The sequence below is a fragment of the Papaver somniferum genome, chromosome 3 (assembly GCF_003573695.1).
Source record: "Papaver somniferum cultivar HN1 chromosome 3, ASM357369v1, whole genome shotgun sequence".
Lineage (NCBI taxonomy): Eukaryota > Viridiplantae > Streptophyta > Magnoliopsida > Ranunculales > Papaveraceae > Papaver > Papaver somniferum.
In genome coordinates, this window is record NC_039360.1 from 164,203,435 (window position 1) to 164,224,317 (window position 20,883).

The 20,883-nt window shown below is 38.0% G+C and overlaps 1 long non-coding RNA gene across 1 annotated transcript; it reads right to left on the reverse strand.

The window, feature by feature from the left end:
* Nucleotides 1-18,508: 18,508 nt before the first annotated feature.
* Nucleotides 18,509-19,579, reverse strand: LOC113361855. The gene is made up of 2 exons (XR_003365381.1): nucleotides 19,287-19,579; nucleotides 18,509-19,161 (listed from the first exon to the last, which is right to left on the reverse strand). It is a non-coding gene; the product is annotated as an uncharacterized LOC113361855 (long non-coding RNA).
* Between the last annotated feature and the right edge of the window lie 1,304 nt (nucleotides 19,580-20,883).

The window sequence follows — 20,883 nt, forward strand, 5'->3', positions numbered from 1 at the left end:
TACCAACTGTGACGGACCAGAAAATTACGCCCTTAGCGCGTTGCCCTTCAGGCCGTAATCTCCCCGGTGCGCCATGATGAAGCTACGGTCCGGGACTTAAGTCTAGGAAAATGCTCTCCCATTTTTCCTTGAAAGCATGCTCGTGAAGCATGATTGTGGATGACTTAGATTCCACAGCGTTACAAACTTACCCTTGTCCGCTAAAGGGTCTAGGATCATAGGCCAAGGCCAATGCATTTTGCATGTATTGCTGGCTATGCCTCTACGTAGGAAGTTCATCACTGAATTTGCTATCTAGATGACCAACAACCATCATACCGCCAAGTCTTGTCCAGGCGTAAGCCTTGGACTTTGGCATAGGCTACCCCATTCCCTTGCCATTCCCTACCATATCTTGCTTACCAACTCTTCGCAGCTTGATAGGAAGTATGAGTATCCCACTTGCTGGCATGCAACTAAGCCTCATCAAGCATGGCCGTAATCATCTCTTGCATCGATCTACCGAGCTTAGATGATATGAGGGGCCAACGTGCTGGACCAGCAATGCTGCAGCTCATTGCGGCTGCCTACGTACCTTTCTCTACTCTAAAGGGATCCAGCAAAGAACGTAGTTCATCCTCGAAGGGACAAAAACTTAACCAACTCGTTTGCAAGGCCGTAGCCTAGCAAAATATGGTAATGTCCTGGTCCGTAGGCCATTCCGTCAAAGATGCATAATGATTATGCATCATCGGGTCCACGACATGGCATAGTGAAGCCTATGCATCAAATGCCCTCTTCGCAAGGCTACGCAACTATAAATGATCTTTAGGCATCATTTATACTCTTCCGGATAAGCTATGAAGCTTACTTGGTACATAGTACGCATATGCACCTTCAACCAAGTACCCCTCCCTATATATGTCTTAATGGAATTTCTACAAATATGTTTAGGGGAGGAGATTGACATGCCTGCTTCACTGTTCATCGCAATGATTACGTGCAATGATTGTGCATAATGATTTCGCAACATTCGTCCGGCCATCCCTTTCTGGCACACTCTGCCGTATTGCACAATGATTGTGCAACATTGGTTCCCGTTGTCGCACAATGATCGTGCGACATTCTCTTCGATGTATTGCATATTGATTATGCAATAATCTGTCGTCCATCCCTCTCTAGTCTGATGCACAATGATTGTGCGATATTGGTTCTAGAACAATAACTTTCGTGATGCGCAATGATTACACTGCAAACTCAAGGACACCTACCCAACTGGCCTAATGCATCATGATGATGAGAGATTTTGTTCTTGGACAAATGCCACACATAATGCGCCATTTTGGCGCGGTATTGGCCTTAAGACAATCTACCTCTTGCCAAACAACAGAAGCTTTGAATGAAGCTTCATCTCAAGCCATGACGCATCTTTTAGCATGCGCCATGCTAAAAAACACGGGGTGTCACACTCTTCACCCCTTAAAATAATTTCGTCCCCGAAATTCAAAACCAAAACTATTGTGGACAATCTCTTTGGTTTGGATTTCCTGAGCCAAAATCCCATACCAGATGCTCAGAAATCACAGATTTCTTCAAGTTGTCATGAACAACAATTTTGACCTTCTGAGCACATGTCCCATACCACCGGCCCAGGAATCAAAAAGTGCTCACAACAATACCAAGAATCTCAATTGGACAGTGCCAAGAGGATATCTCGACCAGGTATTCTGAATCGTGTCTCATACCACCACCCAAGAATCCCTAAAGTTCACAAGGTTGAAGATGTCATCAAAATGACAAGGTTTTATCACAGTACTGTGTGGAACAGTTTTCCAGTTGCCCACCGTCCCTGACGGTCATCCAGGTTGCCACTCGTAAGTGGGATGCTAGCCGGGCCTGACATTGCACACCATTGGCCAGTTTCCAATGTGTGGGGATAATTAGTCCCACTGTCTACCCACCATCCCAGACGGTCTTCCGGATATCCACTTGTAAGCGGTGGGACGCTTAGGCCAAGAAAACTCACAGTACTTAAACAAGCTCAACTCGATTCGCAAAGTAACTGGCGTAGCAGTTACAAATTCCTTTCCGCGCAAAAGTTGGCATACTATCCAACTTAATGTTTCCCTTAAGGAAAATACTCACCGATGAGTCCACTACGCACAAGTCCCTAGTGTTTTCTCGGAACTTGCTCTGATACCAATTGTGACGGACCGAAAAATTACGCCCTTAGCGCGTAGCCCCGCAGGCCGTAATCTCCCCGGTGCGCCATGATGAAGCTACGAGCCGGGCCTTAAGTCTAGGCAAATGCTCTCCCATTTGCCCTTGCAAGCATGCTCGTGAAGCATGATTGTGGATGACTTAGCTTCCACAGCGTTCCAAACTTACCCTTGTCCGCTAAAGGGTATAGGGTCATAGGCCAATGCCAATGCATTTTGCATGTATTGCTGGCTCTGCCTCTACGTAGGAAGTTCATCACTGAATTTCCTATCTAGCTGACCAACCATCATACCGTCAAGTCTTGTCCAGGCGTAATCCTTGGACTTTGGCATAGGCTACCCCATGCCCTTGGTATTCCCTATCGTATCTTGCTTACCAACTCTTCGCAGCTTGATAGGAAGTATGAGCATCCCACTTGCTGGCATGCAACTAAGCCTCATCAAGCATGGCCGCAATCATCTCTTGCATCGAGCTACCGAGCTTAGATGATATGAGGGGCCAACGTGCTGGACCGGCAATGCTGAAGCTCATTGCGGATGCCTACGTACCTTTCCCTACTCTAAAGGGATCAAGCATAGACCGTAGTTCATCCTCGAAGAGACGGAAACTTAACCAACTTGTTTGCAAGGCTGTTTTGTGAGGTGAGTCTGAATAGTAAACATGGACTAGTCTGTATATAGAGTATGAAACTGCCTTTTCTTTTGAACTAAGATCTCACATTAGAGTACAACCAGTCCAAGTGACACTGATACTCATCGCACCATAACCTCCTCCTCCATCTTCAGTCTTAAGGTAAAATCGGACTTGGGCCGCATATAGGCCCGTTAATATATGTTCCAACCAATTTATCACTTGTCTTATTAAAAGAACGGTTTTTTTGGGACCTTTGTTTTATTTTGGGTAAGACATCAGAAGTAAATCTAGGTCACCCCTTATCTAAATATTTATATTAATACCAAAATTATCCATTTCAATTAAGTTAGTGTAATGATTAGTTGTATCATTAGGTTAACATAATTAGTGATTAGTACAAGATTAAATCAAAAAAAAAAATTAAACTAAACTAAATGATTAGTGCAAGATTAAATCAAGATTATATTAAAAAAACTGAACAAGGGTTCGGTTAAGAAATATTTTTTGCGACGTAACTGAACCTTAGTTCGGTTGGAAAATGTTTTTCGCGACGTAACCGAACTATGGTTCGGTTGGGAAATATTTTGCGAAATAACCGAACTAAGATTCAGTTGGGAAATATTTTTTGCAACTAACCTAACTATTATGTTCGGTTGGGAAATGTTTTTTGCTGCTAACCGAACGATTAGGGTTCGGTTGGGAAATATTTTTTGCGACTTTACCGAAATCTTAGTTCGGTTAGGAAATCTTTTTGGCAACGTAAACGGACTATTATTATGTTGGGAAATATCTTTGCGAAATAACCGAACTAAGGTTCGGTTGGGAAATGTTTTTGTAACAAACCGAAGTATTAGGGTTCGGTTGGAAAATGATTTTTGCTACTAACCGAACTATTAGGGTTCGGTTGGGAATTTTTTTTTGCGACCTTAGTTCGGTTGGGAATTTTTTTTTGTGAAATAGCCAAACTGTTCTTCATGTTCATCATTTCCATTAGGTTTGGTTAGTTCGACGAAGTTTTTCACATAATTCCTAGCCGAACTTCTCTCTGCAACTTCCATTTTCAACCCATTTGATGGTTAATACTCATTTTTCAATCGAACGAGGAACGTCAAGGATAGAGAGAAGAAGAAGAGAACAAATTTTTTTTTCAAAACTAAAAAATTTGGATTCCCCACTGTTTTTGATTTTGATTTTGGTTTTGGTTAATAGATTCATTTAGAATAGATATATATGATTAGATTCATATAGTTATTAGGTTAGTTTTAATTTAAATTAAAGTAAAGGGTAAATGTGTATTTACCTAATTTTAGGACACCCCTTATAAGTATAGGGAGGTTGGCCTAATAAAACCATGGTCCCTAAAAAATGGTTCTATTAAAAGATAATCCCACATGGGGAACTAAAATTTTAGGGTCTAGTATATATATAATCAATTGGTGATACTATCCTATCAACCAGCCGACTGCGGTGTGAGTTTGTCCGAGAAAGGTAATGAGTTTGCTCATATGAAGGGAAAGACGTCGGGTGTTTTGTGGAATGTGAGTTTGCTCATATGAAGGGAAAGACGCCGAGGGAAAGACGTCGGGTGTTTTCTGGAATGTGAGTTTGCTCATATGAAAGGGAAGACGCCGAGGAAAAAATTATTAGAAACCTGCACAAATAAGCATACTTTTCCTAGTCCTAGGCGCCTTAGAAAGCTACAGAAATAGGCATACTTTGGCAAGCTGCAGAAATAGGCATACTTTGGCGCCTAGGCGAGACGTCGGGTGTTTGGTGGAATGTGAGTTTGCTTATATGAAGGGAAAGACAAAGACGCCGAGGAAAAAATTATTAGAAACCTGCAGAAATAAGCGTACTTTTCCTAGTCCTAGGCGCCTTAGAAAGCTGCAGAAATAGGCGTACTTTGGGAAGCTGCAGAAATAGGCATACTTTGGCGCCTAGGCGAGCGCCCAGACCGCCTTTAACAAAATAGTTCTAGCTACTCGAGCTAAACTTGTACCAGCTGCATGTAGATATTCAGCGCCATTGAAATGCCCCAATTGAATAGTATTTGTTTGTTGAAATGGGTAGATCTGTAAAATGTTTATGATTTTTTGTGCTTGATTAGAATAAGACATTTCTGGTAATGCTTGTCGCTTATTCATAACAAAGACTTGTATTGCTGCTGCCGATCAGTATTTTTGAATCATAATAACATTCTTTCTTGTATTTTAATGGATTTAATGGACCCATGATGGATGGTGTGTCCATCATGATATTTATTTAAATTATCATCCGAGGTCTGAAAATAGACATTGTGTATAAAAAGATAGTAACCATCATCCAAGGAAAAAGGATGAAATATAAAGGAGATTGATGAAAAAATGCAAATTAACTCTTGGATTTTTTATCTCAACCATCAAAGCCCAAGTGTGTACTCAAGTGTTAAAAACAGTGTTGCATAGATTTTGGTAACATCTTTACTAAGGTCACCAAAAGTAAGTATCTTCCATTGCTTTCTCGGCTAAAATCCTCTGTCATATTACATTCAAAGAAGCATCACTTGGTACCCAAAATCCTAGCAAAAAAAGATCTAATATATATAGTGCAGAGAATCTGTTCAAACCCAAAGATGGTGATTAGCTGAGCCCCAACCGGAAGAGTACCTTGATTGGAGACAAAGATTATTTTTACAAGATATTTGCATGTACAATTCAAAATATATCAGAGGAAAGTAGATACAGCCGTGACTTCTTTTATATGTCCAATAGTATCTAGCAATGCAGATATGTTGTCACAGATTCAATGGCGTATAACTTTGAAATCTTTGCTCGTATTTAAATCTTCATAGAAGAGCCCCATTTCAATCACACGAATTGCCTTTAAAACCCTTGCTTTTTAGTCCCTGGAATTCTCTGGATTGACCTTTTCTTTAGGTTGGATTCAGTGAGTATTGGTATACGAGTATATTATTAGTCTTGATGGATAAAAGAATGATGTGGTTCTACACCACTTAAAATCATCACATTTGTTAACGTGGATTTTCAGTAAGGATTGTGAGAAGTTGCAATGGTCTTTTCCTCTGTAGTAGTTGCCAGTGTGATGGTAAGATATGTATCTATTTTGCATGCTGGTAATACAAGCCGAGTTAACTTTGCAATATTAGCTTACAAAGTGGTATTTTTTTGGATGTCAAAACAAGTGTTTTTAAAAACAGAATTGACGAGATTGGCTTTCTTAAAATGGGTAATATTAGCTTGCAGGGTGGTTTCATTTTTCCCATTCCTTCATTTGTTCTCGAGTTTCTTTTCTATACCAACCTTTCTCTGGCTAGATAGCCTTTGACGAGATTGGCTTTCTTAAAATGGGTAATAGTGTTCCAATGGTAAATTTTAAGGCATGCGAACTTTTGGCATCACTTTAAACGGTAATTTAAATGTGAATCAGAGGAAAAATGGTGTTATAGCAAAAATGTTTTCTAGATGTGGATTATTCTAGAAAAAAAAAAGTCAAGGCTATTGAAACTATTTTATTTGTTGAAATTGGTAGATCTATAAAAGAAAAAAATGATTTTATGCTAATGAATTTCTAGGCAATATATACTCTATTACCAGTGTTATAGTTTAGATTTATGAATGTTGTTTAGGTAAATGATAATGGAATTTTCACGTTCTGAAGCTTGTAAAGATATAGATTCTCGAGTAACTTTAAGCTTGCCAACTTTTCAAGTAGATCTATTATTAAAGATTCAATTAATGGCAACTGCAAGATGAAACTTAGCTTATATAAAGACAACTCTCTTTATTGATGTTTAGAAAATCTCTCAAAACTAAACACAAGCTCTAATCTTGCTCATATGATCAACCACAACTTTGGTGATCATATATATATATATATAGAACTATGAATTCCTTTTCCTAGTCCTATTAGCTTATTACATGTCTTTCCTTTTCTTAGAACTAGATGACTTCTAGTTCCCTTAGGATTACATCAATTACCTTTTCTTATCCTAACCAACTTGTTAGAGATTATCTTAAACTTAATGTTGAAGTTTAACCAACATCCTCCCCGTTAAGCTTCAACCTTACCCGTGACATATCTTGTACTCCAATCAGTTGTCTCATTTCTTCAAACTTGATCCGAGCTAATGCCTTTGTCAATATATCTGCTTTCTGCTCAATTCCTGGTATGTGTTCAACACTGTTGATCTCCTTCTCGATACATTCTCGTATGAAATGATACCTTTTGTGAATGTGTTTCGTCTTCCCATGAAACACTGGATTTTTTAGTGAGTGCAATTGCAGAATTATTATCAATCTTGATGAGAACTTTTTCAGGTTCTCTTCATTTGATTTCAACCAACAGTTTTTGAAGCCATATTGATTGTTTAGATGCTTCCGTTGCAGCCATAAACTCATCTTCACGGGATGAGAGGGCAACAGTGTCTTGCTTATGTGAACACCATGTAATAGGTGCTTCTCCTAGATAAAATATATGAGCAGTTATACCTTTTCCATCATCTTGGTCAATATTATGACTGCTGTCACTATACCCAACAATTCCTTTTGATCCTCCTCGACCATACTTCAATCCACAGCTGATTGTTCCTCTTAGATATCTCAATATCTGCTTTATTACATCACCGTGAGACTTGCGTGGACTCTGCATATGACGGCTTGCTACTCCCACAGAGAAATCCAAGTCTGGTCTTGTGTGTAACAAGTATCTAAGGCATCCAACATTTCTTCTATAACTCTTTGGATCAATCTCAGCTTCTTCTTGTGCCTTTGAAACTTTAAGTCCAAACTCCATTGGTATCTTAGTTGGATTACAAGTTTAAAGTCCTGCTTCTTTCAGAATTCTCCTTGCATAAGCTTCTTGTTTAATCTGAATCCCATCTACTCCTTGATGGACTTCTATGCCAAGGTAATAAGTGAGTTTTCCGAGGTCTGACATCTCAAACTTTGATGACATTTCTCTCTTGAACTCATTGATCACCTTAAGGGAGTTGCCAGTCAAAAATAGATCATCTACATAGACTGCAATCACAAGAAGCGTTCCCTTTTCTTCTCTTCTGTATACAGATGTTTCTTTAGAGCACTTAACAAATCTAATTTCTCTTAAGAGTTGATCTAACTTTGTATTCCAGGATCAAGGAGCTTGTCTTAGACCATATAGAGCTTTTGATAACTTATAAACCTTATTCTCTTGTCCTTTTACTTCAAAACCTTCTGGTTGTTCAACATACACATCTTCTTGCAATTCACCATGTAAGAATGTTGTCTTAACGTCTAAGTGGTGAATTTCCCATGAGTTTGATGATGCTTCTGCTATTAAGAGACGAATTGTCTCTAGTCTAGCAACTGGTGCGAAAACTTCATCAAAGTCTATGCCTGATTCTTGAACGTATCCCTTAGCTACAAGTCTTGCCTTATATTTGTTGACAGTACCATCAGCATTCCGTATTATTTTTAAGATCCACTTAAGACCAATCACTTTTACCCCACCTGGCTTATCAACTAGAAACCAAGTCTTGTTTCTGTTGATTGAGATAATTTCTTCTCTACATGCTTGTGTCCATTTAGTCGAGACCTTTGCTTCCTGAAAATTCCTTGGTTCATCATTAACAGAAAGTAGCATTATCTCACATTCTTCTGCAGCTTGAAGAACATAATCCTCCAGATACTGTGGATTTTTATCTGTCTTGTTGATTTTCGCAGTGGAATGGGTTGAGTTATTTCATCGATCTCTTCTTCTTCTTCTTTTTCTTCTTCTTCTTCTTCGTTATTCTCAGTGTTTTCATTATTCTCTTCTTCTTCTTGATTAACATCATTGTTTCCATTGGTATTGATGATTATGGGTCCTTCGCCTTCATCAATTACTTGACCCCATCTCATGTGAAACATTCCTGGATCCCTACTTGGTCCATCATTAGTTTCTTTCCAGTTCCAGTTTGCTTTTTCATCGAATACCACATCTCGACTCACTATCACTCTTTTCGTTGTTGGATTGAATAATCTGTAAGCTTTGGATCCAGGCTTAATTCCTAGATGCACAAGAGTCTGATATCGATCATCCAGTTTCTTAAGAGTTGCAGAATCAACTTTTGCATATGCTTTGCAACCAAACACTCTTAAATGATCTATGTTTGGTTTTCTCTTTCACAAACTTTCATATGGAATCATGTCTTTCAGAGCAGGTATCCTGTTTATTAGGTATGTGGAGTGTCGTAGAGCTTCTCCACATAGATAATTAGGTACCTGCATAGCCTTTAAAGAACTTCTTGTCATCTCCATTAGAGTCATGTTTCTCCTCTCCACCACTCCGTTTTGTTGTGGTATATATGGTGTAATAGGACCACTTACATCAGCATGAAGAAGCTCTAATGGCTTTGAGGCTCTGAATGTTGTTGCTTTTGGGAAACCTTGACGAGTTTGTTTCCCAACTAAACATGATTCATAGATTTTTGCTTCATCATTTATCTGTGGTAGTCCTCGAACCATCTTGTTCTGAGACATTGCCTTTAAAGTTCTAAATCTTATGTGTCCTAACCTTGCGTGTCACTTCCATGTCTGATCTTCTAGTCTCATATTCAGATATAATGGCCTTCCAATCATGAGACTTATCTTGTAGATTCTATTCTGTGAGCGTGAGACTCTAACTAAAAGTCTTCCACTTGGGTCATGAACTGTTAGATAATCTTGTCGCATTTTAACATCACATCCAACTTCTGTAGCTTGTCCTAAACTTAGAATGTTGCTTTGTAAGTTTGGGATGAAGTAGATGTTTGTGACAAGCTTCTGTTCTCCGGTCTTGCTCTGAAATAGAATTTATCCTTTCCCTTCAATTTCTACAGAAGATCCATCCCCAAACTTCACTTGTCCTTTGATTTTCTCATTGAGTTCAGATTAGTAGTGTCTCTTACCAGTCATGTGATTGCTGGCTCCATTATCTAAATACCATACTCCTTATTCACTATCCTTTGTTTCATAGTTCTTTGGTATTAATGTCTCTTCGTTTAAGAATACCACTTCGTGCATGAAAAGAGCAGTATCGGCTTCCCTTGTTTCATTCTTGTTTGCTTCTTCCATCTTTTGTATTCTTTCAGGGCATATAGAGGAGAAGTGTCCTGGTTTATCACATATGTAACAAATAATGTTTGATCCATCCTTCTTTTCTTTCCCTTGGTTTTGATCATTCTGACTTGTTGTTCTATCTTGTGAGTTAAACCTTCCTCCCCTTCCTCGGCCTCTTTTTCCTCTACCACCTCTTCCACGACCTTTTTCTCTTGTCGCGGAGTTTTATTGGTAAGAGTTTGTGTACAAGAGTTTTCCTTGAGTTTCTCCATTGTTTTCTTCATCAAGGATTCTTTCTTCATATGCTTTTAATCTTCCAATTATATCTTCATAGCTAGTCTTCTTTAAATCTAAGACTTGTTCGAGAGAAGCTATGATATGAATATACTTGGATCTTGGTAGACTGTTGAGAAACTTCTTTACCAGTTTATCTTCATCAATGGATTGTCCAAGTGACGCGGATTTTGAGGCTATCTCTGATAGCTTTCCTGCAAAGCTATCAATAGTATCATTGTCTTTCATCTTCACTCTTTCAAATTCAGACATTAAGGTTTGCAGACGGGCTTCTTTAACTCGATCAACTCCGAGATTACGTGCCTTTATTGCATCCCAAATTTTCTTTGAAGTTTCCTATTCACCAACTTGTAGAACAAGACATTCTGGTATTGCTTGAAAGAGTAATCCTATAGCGATGTTGTTCTTATCTGCATCATCTGTTCCTGGTTCAATTGTATCCCACACCTTGTAGATTTTCATCAGTACCTTCATTCTCATGGCCCATACTGTGTAGTTTGTGGCGTTGAGGATTGGAACTTGTATTGATGGTGGCGTGAACTGTTTTGCACCCACAATGGTGGTTTCGTTTTCCATGGCTCAGAAACAAGCTCTGATACCAATTAATGGCAACTGCAAGATGAAACTTAGCTTATATAAAGACAACTCTCTTTATTGATGTTTAGAAAATCTCTCAAAACTAAACACAAGCTCTAATCTTGCTCATATGATCAACCACAACTTTGGTGATCATATATATATATAGAACTATGAATTCCTTTTCCTAGTCATATTACCTTATTACATGTCTTTCCTTTTCTTAGAACTAGATGACTTCTAATTCCCTTAGGATTACATCAATTGCCTTTTCTTATCCTAACCAACTTGTTAGAGATTATCTTAGGCTTAATGTTGAAGTTTAACCAACATCAATTTCATCCGCCTTTGAAATCTTTGCTTGTATTCAAATCTGGATCAAAATCATGTCATCCTCTCATAGAAAAGCCCATTTCAATAACAAACATTGTCTTAAAAACCTTTGCTTTTTTGCACCTGTAATTCTTTGGATCAACCATTTTTTTAGGTCGGTGGGTGTCGGCGGGCACTGGTATACGAGTATATAAGTCTTGATGCAAATGAGAATTAATGGTGGTTCTGTACCACTTAAAACCATCACATTTGTTACCATACATATTTTTTAATCTCGCAATGGTCCTTTCTTTTTGTAGTAGTTGCCAATGTGATAGTAAAAAATGTATTTTTACTTATATGCCGGTAACGTTAACTTAGTTGGTCATCCACTCCGGTTATCATATTACAAACTAACGTGCTTATGGATGTTAAGACAAGTGTTTTAAATAACAAAATTTAGATTGACTCATATATATGATGTGAAAAACGCTTGGTGTTTTGTGGAATGTTTGTTGAATTGATTTTCCTGTAATCGGGGGCGTGTTGAAGCCTCATCTGATCGATACAATATAGTAGCTTTGACGAGTATGGGGGTCATTTGATTTGTTTAGACTTTTGAGGTTTGTATTAAGGTTTGGACTCTTCTAGCGATTGAACTGTCTTTGGTACATACCCCGTCAGTCCAATGTGCTCAGAGAAGAATGAAATTGTTCGTTGCTATAAACATTTCATACTAGGCCAGTGATCGAATTTCAACTGCTGCTTCTATTCCTATAATGATTATGCCAATAGTACTGCTACTGGTTTCTTCTTCTTTGCTTGATCAAATGAACTGAAACTACATATTCGGCTCTGTGCTCTAATATACAGGTAACTCGTGAGGCTACGATATTTCTATGAGGAAGCAGTATTTATGCATTTTAAAATGGCAAAGTAGTTCGCATTCCAACTGTAGAAATTGTATTAACAGGGTCTGGACATTGGGCTGCAACATTGGAACCAGTCCAAGGGTATTTTAGTAAGTCAATTCTTCTTATAAAAGTTTTTCAAGGGCTCAGTAGAAGTTGTTTACAAACAAAGAGTAGAGACCAGCAGTGTGAGTGAGTGAGTGCGGCGGCGTTGCGGAGTTCTATGCCGATTGGAAGTTGCTATATCAAGATCAGATGGGAAGTTATGATCATGAAAGTAGTTTTGGGTATGGTATGGGAAGCTTTACACACAGCTTGGAGATGAAACTCAGAGATGATAGATACAGATCTTTCAAAATTGTCATAATGACTTATCCTCTCTGATTTATGTTATCACATTTTCCAATCCATCATGTGACTTGAGCATCGATGGAACTCTACCACCAGAGCTAAGATGGATTTAGCGTAGAGCTGGCAAACGGGCGGGCCGGGGCTGGCTTGTTACGGGTTACACGGGTTCGGGTTAACACGGGTCAAAACCCGCGGGTTGATATTCTTCACGGGTGGTCATTTCATCAACCCGCACCCGTAACGGGTTAAACCTGCGGGTTCACGGGTTAACCCGTTTATGGTGAGTCAACTCGCCAGAAACCGATTTATGGTGAGTCAACCTGCGGGTTCACGGGTTACAACCACCAGCCACCTGTAGGAGCATCTCATGACTCAACAACATATCATCTTGCACATCAACAAACCACCAGTTCAGTTCATCCAACATTACCCATTCCTACTAGCAATTCAAAGTAACTCATCTTCCAGACAACTACCTCCTCCCTTAACACCACAAAGCTACCATCTTAAAGCAAAACCCCTATCAGTTCATACACCAACACCACCAGCCATATCATCACCTCAGTTATATTTACATTCATTTAAACTTCCAACTCAGGAACCTTAATTTATAATATGGGGAAGAACATGAGAGAAACCCTAATTCAGTGAATTCATAATTTTACAAATAACTCAAATTAAACCTCCATATAACCGATTCAACTTTAATTGAACAAATCCATATAAGATTCATCAATTCGTATTCAATTTTACTCAAGATAAATTCAAATTACAAGAACCCTAAATTACCTTTCTCACGAGAACAGCTTCACCTCATCGATTAAACAGCAACCCCCTATGAAATACTTGATTCCACCCTCAATTCATCATAAACTTCAACGAATTCGGAATCTCAAAAACCCTAAAGTAATCCTCAGATCAATACATCCCTAATTCGAACCCAAATCAAAAATAAAAATATTCAATTAAACAAACCCATCTCTAATTTATTCTTAATCATCATCTAATTCGATTTCCAATTAAATTTACAGAAAATCCCTAATTCTCGATTACCCTTCTTCTTCACTCTGAGTTGTATCGACAACTACCTCAGCTCCTTCATCATATGTAAAAACCCATTGTTGATTTTACTCAATCACTTCTCACTCTCATCTCGTAAGCCTCTCACAGACGAAGAACAGGAAGAAAAGAAGAAGAAAGAGATGAGAAGGAGAAATAAAAACGAAGAAGAAGAAGAAAGGATAAAGAATAAGAGAAATGACTCCTGCTCGACACGTTTTGGTGATAAGACCAAATTAAATTGGAAGTACGGGTTTACGGGTTAACCCGCGGTTTTGCGGTCCGGGACGGGTTAACCCGTTTCTCGACGGGTCACCATTTCTACAACCCGAACCCGGCTTGTTTAGAAACCAGCCGGTCCGGGTTCGGGCTTTCACGGTCCGGGCACGGGTTAACCCGCGGGTTTCGGCTTGTTTGCCAGCTCTAATTTAGCGGAACCTGTCTTTTTTTTCTTTTAGATATGGGATATAGATTTCAAATCTGTAAAACAAAATTATGATTTAATATAATATTTATGAGTCTCATGGATAGTATATTTAATTTAGATTTATTAATGTTTTTGCTGATGGTAATGTAACTGCAATGGGATTCTTGGATTAGAATAAGCTAAAGTGATGATTATGCTTGTCCCTATTATTGACAACGAAGTGCTGCAGATCATAATAACATCATTTCTTGTATTTTGTTTAGTTTCATTTTGATTTTTCAATTATCAGCCGAGGTTAGGCCATACGAAACTGCAAAATATTCTAGTATCATTTAAGCATGCACCGTAAACTTAAAGAAAAATTTAATGTTACTCTTTGAACACTGTAATTGCTGATACAAAAGCCATCAAAAATTTCGGATCTTAGAACATGGTAGAATGCATCTTTGCAGACTGCTTGGCCATATGAACACGACATTGTGGTTAGACGTTCGATTTGGATCTAAACCATCATAAGTCCCTCCTGAGTTCAACAGATACAAATGAAACCAAAGACTAACTAAAACTCATTCTAGGTTTTACTATAGCCGCATAGAAGAACAAATGGAACTACGAATTTGCAACCTAATTTGGTGAGGTATCTTCTTATGGGTTTGCTGAAAATAAGAAGTGTTTGAAAATGTAGTAAAGGTGTTCGATAAAATGGTTTGGTTAGGTGTTTAAGTTAAGGTATAATAATGTCATTTAACTATTTCACAAGGGTATTTTAGTAATAAATTAGACGGTCAAAATTAGTCTAGGACCCTTAACGCATTTCAGGACCCTTTTACAAAATGTCTCAATATTTTTCTAGGCCACGGGGTCGGCGGGTACTGGTACATGAGTATATAAGTCTGGATGGAAAGGAGAATTAATGGTGGTTGTGTACCACTTAAAACCATCACATTTGTTTGTGTGGATTTTTCGATAATTTTTTTTTTATTTCGCAATAGTCTTTTCCTTTATAGTGGTAGACTTATGCCGGTAATATTAACTTAGTTTGCGATCCACTCCAGATACATATTAAAAAGTGATATGTTTATGGGATGTCAAAACAAGTGTTTCTGCTAACAGAATTGAAATTTGCTCATATGAAGGGAAAGACGCCGGGTGTTGTGTGGAATGTTATGTAGAATTGAGTTGCCTATAATCGGGGTGTGTCCAGGCCTTACCAGGATTATGATTCTCAAAGATACATTTCAGAGTACAGGTATAGTTCGCTCTGACGAGTATGGTGGTCGGGCGTCTTCTAGCTAAGGCCTCTTTTTTTTATTTTTTTGTGCCCTAAACATATCATTGTATGCCGGTGATGGAATTTCAACTGCAGCAGCTATCCCTATATATACTGATTATGCCAATAGTACTGCTCTCTCCTTCTTTGCTTGATTAAATGAGCTGAAACTACATATCGGCTCTGTGATCTAATATACAGGTAATTCGTGAGGCTACGACATTGCTATGGTGAGGATGCAGTATATATGCACTTTAATAAAAGGGAATGGCAAAGTAGTTCACATTCATTTTGGAAATTTTATTAACCGGGCTTGCACATTGAGCTGCAACATTGGACCTAGTCCAAGGGTATTTTAGTAAGTCACCTAATTCTTTTTGCCGGCGCACTCACTTTAATAAAAGACTACTAGTATGAGTGAGTGCGCCGGCGTTGAATGAAAGACTACTAGCCGGAGATCTCTGCCGATTAGAAGTTGCTGTTTCCTAGATCTGATAGGAAGTTATGATGAAAGTAGTTTTGGTATGATGTGGGAAGCATTTCGCCTAGCCTGGAGATCAAAGAGTAGAGGGACAAGGTGCTTTGAAAATGTCATAACGACTTATTCTCTCAAATCTATGTTGTCAAATTTTGCGATCCAGCGGGTGAGTCGAGGATCCATGCAACTCCACCAGCAAATTAAAGATGGATTTGACGGAACGTTATTCTTTAGATATGGTATAGATTTCAGATCTGTAAAAAAATAAATATGATTTTATATTTATGAACCTCATGGACAGTGTCTACTGTTAGTCTTTTACATATGTAGTTAAGATTTGTTAATGTTGTTGGGTTTTGCTGATCATAATGTAATGGCAATGGAATTCATTGATTAGAATAAACCAAAGTGATTGATGACAGTGCTTGTCACTTCTTATTCATAACCAATGCTTGTATTGCTGCTGCATATCATAATAACATCATTTCTTGTATTTTGTTTAGTTTCATTTTGATTTTCCAATTATCATCCGAGGTCAAGATAGTACGTATCTGAGGAAAAAGGAAGCGAGGGATTGACCTCCGATTTTTTTTTTTTCTTTTTAAAAAATTTTGGTCTGAAGAAAAATTAATAAAGAATGTACTGGTGATAAGACGTTTGGCCAGAAGACATGCCAAAGTGCAAGGCTATATTGTTCTCAGTCCCAACTCCGGTAATTTAGGCTCAAATTCTGTACACTTAGCATCATTTCCTGATTTTTGGTTTCATTTTTTTCTTGTCACTTATTCATAACGAAAAGACTTGTATTGCAGCTGCATATAAGAAGACAATAGCACCATTTCCTGTATTTTTGGTTTCATTTTTGTTAAACAAAATGAAATAGAGATCAGTTTTGAATGAGACTTGTATTCCTTGTATTTCAATTATCATCCGAGGTCTGAAATAGAGATGTAACCATGTAAGGAAAAAGGATGAACTAAAAAGATATATAAAACATATGTGGTGCAGTGTGGTGGTCATGTCAAAGGAAAAACGAGCAGAATTGGTCAAAACTCAAAAGACAACAGATAGAGGAGTCCATGAAGCCAAGTGTGCTTGGTGTTTGTGAGATATGGGATTTTTAATGGTCTCAAATTCAAGTAAAAATGATTGTAATTTTTAACTAACGTTGCCAAGATCTTACAAGAAAATGAGAAGTTGATGTTATCTTTCTTGTAATTTCCTAGAAACTTTGAACTGCTCAGTTTTATGAAGTTTCCCAGTTGAGTCGGCTTATGCAACGCTCGCTCGCTGTTATCTATGTTACAATGTACCACGTCTCTTGAATCGGCACTTTATTTTACAGCACTGATTCCTTGGAGAATGATTTCTAAGAAACAACATTTGAGTAAAGTAAACAAATCACATACTGTATCTCTGTTTCTCAAGTAATTGTATGTTTTCCTTTGTTAATTAAAAAGAAAGATTAGCTAGCCTTCCAATTGCAGCAAAAGTGGAGGAACTAGGACATGAAAACTGAAAGCTAAGTTGTTGTGTTGGTAAGTAAGAGCTACGAAGATGGACGCATATGCAAGCAAAAAAAAACAATCAGAGGTAAGATTTGAACCCACAACCACAACCACAACCAACCTTGTTACAAGGTAGTCAATTTCGGATTGTCTCGGTCGACACCGAGATACTGGTACAACTTTGTCTCGGGGAAATTCCGTTTTAAAATATCGGTTTCATATTTTATATCCTCGTATCGATAATCACTTAAAAGAAACATAGTATTTGTAAATCTGGTTGTTCACCTTCCTCATCATCAACACCAAATAATAATTTTAGCTCAAGAAATTCAAACACAGCAACAAGCAATAATATTAGTGAGTGAATTAATCTTTTTAATTTTTGTACGTGAGATTAATCCACTCAATTTAAAAAGAAAAAAAAAATCCGGCCAAGACAAATCAATTCCGACCGAAAAACGCGTTTCCGGCCGAAATTTTCGCAAAGATTTCGTCCGACCGAAATTAACAAAATCGTGTCTTCTTGGACCGAAATCCGGAATTTCGCCGAAATTTCGGCCGAAATGACCGAAATCGACTACATAGCCTTGTTATAATTTAAAAGTCTAAAAGATAACGCACTAAAACTTGCAGTTTTGGACATCTACACTGATGGTGTTTTTTAAACACAAAATTGGTTAAAAAGACCAAAATCAACAATTCGTGGGTGAAAAAAACATTTAGATTTTGATACTGTTTAAATGGACAAAAATGTAAAAATAGCAAAGATGTAAACAGTTTCATCCTACCCATTTTCAAATATTTTTTTTTATTTTTAATTTACATCAGGATGCATCCAGTTTCATCCTTGCTATTTTTTAAGTTTAAGTCAGGATGAATCCAATTTCATCATTGTTATTTTTTTGGTGTCCATTTCACCCATACTAATTTTTACTCGTCCATTTCACCCATACAAATGACCCATTTTCCGTTTTTTAAAACCGAACGTCCAAAAACAGAAACTTTTGGAAACCCAACGAAAGAAGCATCTTCACATTTTCACTCACCTTCAATCCATCAAAATGGTGGATTTGAAATTTTCACCCACGTGCAGTCCATTACCAGTTGGATGTGATACCGGCAGATGAGTTGATGAGCGGATTGACATTGAGAAGAAGTGGTTTGCTTATGCCGGTAATATTGGCTTAGTTCACGATCCACTCTGCTCACCATATTAAAAAGTGATATGTTTATGGGATGTCAAAATAAGTGTTTTTAACAACAAAATTGAGATTTTCTCATATCATAGGAAAGACGCCTGGAGTTTCATGGAATGGTATGTTGAAAAGAGTTGCCGTCTGTAATTCGTCCATGGCTCACTAGGATTAAGATTCTCAAAGATACATTTTGCATATTCGGCTTTGTGCTCTAACATATGTACATGTATGCATGAGGCTATGAGGATGCAGTATTTATTTATGCACTTTAAAATGACAAAGTAGTCATCAAACTGTACACAACTGTAGAAATTGCAACAACCTGGCGACCGGGCCTGTGCATTGGGCTACAACATTTGAACTAGTTCAAGCGTATTTTAGTAAATCACTAAATTTCTTCTTATAAATCAACCTAGGGTGTCGGTAGAAGACCAGAAGTTGTTTACAGATTAAGAGTAGAGACCATGTATATGTTGGAAAATAGACACTAAAACAGGGTGAAGAAAAGAATGTTGTATTAGGATTCAAGGCTCTAATGAAAGATTCTTTTCGACAATTATTCGACCCTTTCCCAATTGAATCGGCGAGTACAAACAAGTCAATGAATATCGCCGTCAGGATACTTGAAGCCCCACAACAGTTGTTGGATTCAAAGCTTGTACGATCTTGATCCAACCAAGAACACACTGGTTTTGATACTGATGATGCTTGTAAGAAAGAAAACAGAGAAAGTTGAGAGATGTGTTTTGAATGAAAACAAGTCTCCTATTTAAAGAGGAAATCACACCCTTTGGAGATGACTCTTCATCTCTACAGGCATCTTTTCAGAGTGAACAGGGGCGTCTCTTCCTTCAATGCGTCCATTGGTGAAACGAGTTTTCTGTTCAGTTTTCTAATTGACAATAAGAACCTTAGAGAGCAGCCTAAATGCCTTCAATTCAAGGGTTTATTGAAAATATCCAACAATATAGATACGAAATAAATGTTGTAGAGCTAGTTAAACCGTTCATTACTTACTTTGAAAGTGGCATTGACAGCAATTAACTCTTGTAAGCATGCATATCTTAATCCAAGGCTCCACCATGTATCCAACTAATCTGAGAAACTATAAGTAACTATTGGAGTGCATAACGATCAGTTAGGTTGAAGAAACGTAATGGGTCTCTAAAATGACATAACACGCATTGCAGAGTACTCTTTTTTTCTTTTTTTCTCGGTAAATAGAAAATATATTAAGAAATAGGCAAATTACAATAGCAGCGACAAGGCTCGGCCACCGTACACAAAAAAGAAAACGGGGAAAAAATGAGGAAACCCAACAACCTACAAAACCTCACAAGAAGCTAAGGAGGTTCAAACAATAACGTTCTCCAATTAGCAATAACATGATGGAGAAAAAAGTTGACAGAAACTGAATTAGCGGAACCCCAATGGTAGGAGCTGACTTTTATTTCAGTGATGATAGCATCTACGGCTCTTTTCTTACCTTTGAAGCAGCGAGCATTGCGTTCTAGCAAAACATTCCAACAAATGCTCGCAGGGATACACTTCCAAACAACTTTGCATATGGTAGATCCATCAAAGCAGGGCCAGTCCTTGTGCAAATCTAGAAGGTTGGTGAAAGCTGGCAGCTGAATATTGGCTTGGGCACAAAAGTACATCCAAATTTGCTTGGTGTATATGCAATCCCAAAAGAGATGATTGCCTGTTTCATTTACCATGTCGCAAAGAGGACAAAAAGAAGATGGGGGATTACATGCAAAAGCAACAAGACTGCGGTTCCTCTTTTGAAGATTATCAATTGTTGGCAACTTATTTTGCACCAACTGCCAAAGAAAAAAACCCACTTTATAAGGCCAAAGCTTTGACCAGATTTTCTTGGGAGGAAAAACGATGCCTGAAGTAGAAGGATAGTCATTGAAATAAGCAGACTTCACAGAGAAAATCCATGTTTTGTCGCCTACCCAGACAAGCTCGTCGTCTTCTTCAGGGGAAAAAACCACATTACTCAAAATTTGCAACAACGAAGTGAGCTCGTTGATCTCTGCATCAGAAATTTAAATTCCAATGGAATCCAGAATCATCCGGAGCAAACAAAGATAACAAGGAATTGTTTTTGCTATTTGCAATCGCATAAAGTCTTGGAAATGTAGAGCTTAAAGGACCTTAAACACACCATTTATCCTCCCACAACCGAATTTTGTTACCTTTGCCAATTCTAAATTGCGTGTTCCTAAAGAAATCTTCTTCAACTTTAGCTATATTTTTCCAAACACTAACCCCATGAGAGGAAGTTGGCTTTTTAGTCTTCCACCCAAGATCAATCCAGCCATACTTCTCGAAGATAATCTTAGCCCACAAAGCATTTCTTTCCTTCCCTAGCCTCCACCACCATTTCTTCAACAGAGATTTGTTGATTTTACTTATGTGACGAATACCTAAACCACCACCACTAATAGGCAAGCCTGACTTGGACCAGCAAACCAAATGAATGTTTTTCTTCTCCACAGAATTGTGCCACAAGAAATCTCTAATGGTTTTTTCGATTTTTTGGATCACGGAAGAAGGAGCCATAAACAGAGAAAAGTAGTAGGTGGATAAGATTAACAACACA